This window comes from Ursus maritimus, unplaced genomic scaffold, assembly GCF_017311325.1.
Source record: "Ursus maritimus isolate PB19 unplaced genomic scaffold, ASM1731132v1 scaffold_25, whole genome shotgun sequence".
In the NCBI taxonomy this organism is placed as follows: domain Eukaryota; kingdom Metazoa; phylum Chordata; class Mammalia; order Carnivora; family Ursidae; genus Ursus; species Ursus maritimus.
In genome coordinates, this window is record NW_024425008.1 from 279,300 (window position 1) to 283,835 (window position 4,536).

Below are 4,536 nucleotides of genomic sequence, written 5' to 3' on the forward strand. Positions count from 1 at the left end.
GGGGCTGTCCAGAATCCTGGAACCCAGGAGGGCTCCCTGACGACCTTTCCTGAGGACCTGACTGTCTTGGCCAGACCTTTCCTGAGGACCTGACTGTCTTGGCCAGACCTTTCCTGAGGACCTGACTGTCTTGGCCAGACCTTTCCTGAGGACCTGACTGTCTTGGCCAGACCTTTCCTGGCCTGCCACCGTTTTTAAAATGAATTAAAGCCTCAGGTTTCCAGCTGGTGCAATGGACTCCCGCTGTATTGCAGGTGGGAGGAGGTCAGGTTCAAAGCCCCTTTGACCCAGGCCCCACCCACCATCGCTGAGAGCCTCGCTGCCTGCAGGTTGGGGCTCTGGCATTTCTAGGTGGGCCCTACGGACCCGCTGACTCTTTGGAAACTCATCCATCTATTTGGCCTGACCAAGGTTATACACCCCAGGTGTGGGGACATGGTGAGGCATCAGGCAGGTGTGGTCCCTGCTGGCAAGAGGTTCCCCTGTGGGTGTGGGACTGCTGGGCTCCCCTGGGTGCAGGAACTGGGCATGCATCTTCCCAGCAGGAGACCCACAGGCTCAGGGGCACAGTTGGCAACAGATGGCGTGCAGGCGCCAAACCTCGGCTGTGCTCAGGTGGGGAGGCCGGTAAGCTCCTGTGCACTGTCGGGGCGGCTCAGCCTGTCCGCTAGGTGGCCGGGGCCTCCTGTCGGCCCGGGCGCGGGTGAGGTGCATGGCCTCTGCCTGCTCTAGCCTGCAGCTGTGCCGGCCTTCTCTTCCTTCCGGGAGCCAGGCTGAGGAGGCTGCCCTCGCTGGAACCAGTGTTGTCTAGTCTCTGCTCCTGTCAGAAGAGTAGGTCTGACACTCCAGCACGTGGCCTGTGTCGCATCCACCGCCCTGGGCGGAACAGGGGTGTGCCCCAGCCCCCACTGCTGAGGTAGGCACAGAAACTCCTTGCACAGAAGGCACAGCAGGTCTCCAGGAGTGACCAGGGAGGCCAGCCTCCTACAGGGAGAGGAACCGTGGTCGCCAGGGGCCCAGGCAGCTTCCTGACGCAGGGCAGGCACACGGGGGATGGTGTGAGTGGAAGGCAGGCTGCTAGCCCCCGGGCACGTCTGAGATGCTCCAGGAGTGCAGCAGGGGTGTGGGCACTGGGTGCATGAGCTGCAGAGGGTGTGCGGACTCAGCTTACGAGCACTCCCAGTTGTCCGCCTGTGGGTATTCCAGCCCCATTAACCACGGCTGCTGAGCCACTGCTTCAGAAGCTACCGGTTCCCTCAGGAACCTCCAGCACGTTCCAGGTAACCCTCACAGGGTTGAGGCCAAAGGCTCAGATATTTGCTCATTTGTTCACTAAATAGATGATGATCAAGCCAGTTTCAAACCTCGAGAATACAGGAAAGAAACCGCAGGACAGTTCTCACCCTCGTGGGGCTCGCATTCTCCCCGACGAAGAACGTGAATGGTCAGCTGACACAGAAGCCCTGAGCTTGCAGATGGTGGGGGTGTAGCCAGCAGGGTTCGCAGAGCTCGGTGGATGGGCTACGGTAGCAGACTTGGTTCTGCGGACGGCGGAACGGGAAATCACCAGATGGCCGCGCTAATGGGAATTACAGAAGAGAGGTAGAGAATGTGGAGACAGGTATGAAGGCTAATGATATACTCACCCAGAGTTCTGGAACAAAAGAGAAGGGATGACTGCAGAGGCCCTGCCACCAACAGGACCCCTCGGAGCAGCGGGGCGTTGGGGCAGTGCTGTGAGCAAGACGGCAGAGCCGACGTGGAGCGAGGAGGCCCACAGCCAGAGCTGGTGTCGCCCTGGCTCTGCAGGAGACGGGCAGAGAGGCGGGCAGGGAGGAGCCCATCAGCCACGGTCGGGGGCTTTACTCCCCTCTGAAGGGTGCTGCCTCCACAAGGCTTTCCAAAGCAGGGAGAGGCCGCCTGCTTCCTGCTTCTAAGGCACCCCTGCTTGTTCTGGGGAGCACGGACTATGGGGGCAAAAGTGGGTGGAGGAGACCCTGGGGGGGCATGGACAGAGGGGAGGCAGGGAAGGGATGGGCACGATTGTAGGTGGCAAGGGTGTTAACTGGCGCACAGGCTCGACGAGGAAGATGGGGGTGTGCGGTGCAGAGGAAGATGGCGGCCACCGTGTTGCTCACGGCAGGAGTGACGGGGGCGGGGGCGGACAAAGGGGAGGCGAGCTGCACCCAGTAGGCAGGCGATGATGAACTTAATGGGCCTGTTAATAATGCAATGTTGATGAAGACCACAGTGTATCTGGAAACGTCCTTCTGGCAAACACCCACCTGGGGGCGGGTGTAAGGGAAGCCCAGACAGGGCAAGAAGGGACCGGGAAGGGGAAGTCATAGAAACCTGGAAGAGGGAGCAGCATGGAGGGCGCCGAGCGGCCCGTGAAGGCTGACCTGCCCGGAAGCCCAGACACAAGGGAGCCCGTTCACACAGAGGCCCCCCTTGGTAGTGGGAGTAGCTCCACGCGCATCTGTGGAATGGCCAAGTGGGTGAGAAAGAGCTCACAGAGGAGACGGTGAGCAGCGCGTGGCACCCCTACACCCAGAACACCGGCAGGTAGAAAATAGCAGGGAAGCTGGGAAAGAAAAACAAAACACCTGGGAACAAATGTTGTCAAAGTTAGAAAGTGTTAAAATTCTACTGAGGCAGATAAGAGAGGTTTACTCGCTCCTGACTTGAACTTGGACTGTGATCTACGCCAAAATGTCGATTTGGATATAGTCACATTAATTCTCAGATGGACGTGCAACGCTGGATGTGAGCGTATGGCCAGGATGCTTTTGCAAGGGAAGAGGGAGGAGGGGCTGCCTGACCCTAAGGATGGAGTGACTGGTGTCACGAGGTAGGGACCAGCGGGGGCGTGGGGGGGGCTGAGAGCCCGGGTCGCACCTCAGGCACTCAGGAACCGAGGGGGTGCTGACAGCTGCACAGCACGGGGATTATCAGGGAAAGATGGGTTACCCCAAAAATGGTATGGGGACAACAGGCTGGACTCTTTTTGTAAAACCTTAATCTTTACCTCACTTTTTACACCAAAATAAATTCCAGACGGAGCAAGAATTTAATCATGAAACATGAAACTATAAAGGCTCTAGAAAAAGTTAGAAAGAGTAGTCCGTATTTTTTTTTACTGAGGAGGGTTTTTACAAGCAAACCACAAAGCGCTAAAAGATGAGATTCATAATCTTGTCTATGTTCCTAAAAAAAAAGCCAAAAAGACCACAAACTTGGAAAAAATGCAAACGATAGATCAAAAGAATAATTTTTTTTAAAGATTTTATTTATTTATTTAACACAGATAGAGACAGCCAGCGAGAGCGGGAACACAAGCAGGGGGAGTGGGAGAGGAAGAAGCAGGCTCATAGCGGAGGAGCCTGATGTGGGGCTCGATCCCATAATGCCGGGATCACGCCCTGAGCCGAAGGCAGATGCTTAACTTCTGTGCCACCCAGGCGCCCCAAAAGAATAATTTTTTAACACATAAAGAGGTCTTGGAAATCAGTTAGGAACAAAGAGAACCAAGTAGAAAAATCTGCAAAAGATACGACCCCCGTTTTACAGCCACTATTAAAAATTAAATCATATGAATTTACAATCAAATAACCGCTATGAAAATGAAAGGTAATAACCACTCTGAACTCACGCTACTAGGTGCAAGGCATTTTAGGACGCTCTGCGCTCCTGATGTGTTTGTGTCTGGGGCATCCACTGGTGAAAACGCGGCTTGCCACGCTCCCTGAGCTCACGGTGGGGCCAGTGCATGCGCGGCCTGAGCTGGCCATGTGGGAGCGTCTAGACACTGGCAAACACCCGGGACTGGAGTCACTGCTTTCTCCGTGGCAACAGCCAGGTGGCTTGTCCCACAAGAGGGTGCCTCTCAGGTCTTGTCGCCAGCCGCCAGAGCTCCCGCCGCGCAGGTGATGTCCTACATTCTGGGGCTTCTCCCCTGCAAACAAATCCTCCCCTGCAAACAAACCAGGAAACCGATGTTGAAAAGAGCGTTGAACACAGTGGCAGATGCTCCACTTCCCAGAACAAAAGACAAAGGCCGTGAAACAAAGACGGCCGGGTGGCGCCTGTGGTCCTTGCCGAGCAAGCGTGTGGGAGAAGAGCGCGTCCCCTCCTCCTGTGCCGAGCACCCTTCCGGAGTTATCCTTGCCCCCAAACGCACGACCTCAAATGCGCCTCCCGAGATCCAAGATCCCGCACCATGGGCCCCTCCTCCAGCTCCCAAGGGAAAACGTGCAAAGGACACCCCTGTGTTTCACAGAAAAAAGTCCTCTGATGATGGCAGTTGTGCCCAGGAAGGAGGGACGTAGACAGGGCACTGTGGGGGGTGGGGAGCGCGCTCTTCCCCCCCCCCCGGACTTTATGTCTGCACAGACCACGGCCTCTGTACAGCCACTCCGTCCACCACCAGGTCTTCCTAACTTTGGACTGGCTGGTGGCTCTCACCCCTTCCCGAGGCCCCTGGGTCCTCCCGCCAATGACCACCCGTCCCTCCTCTCCTCCAGGCCAGGGGCAGCT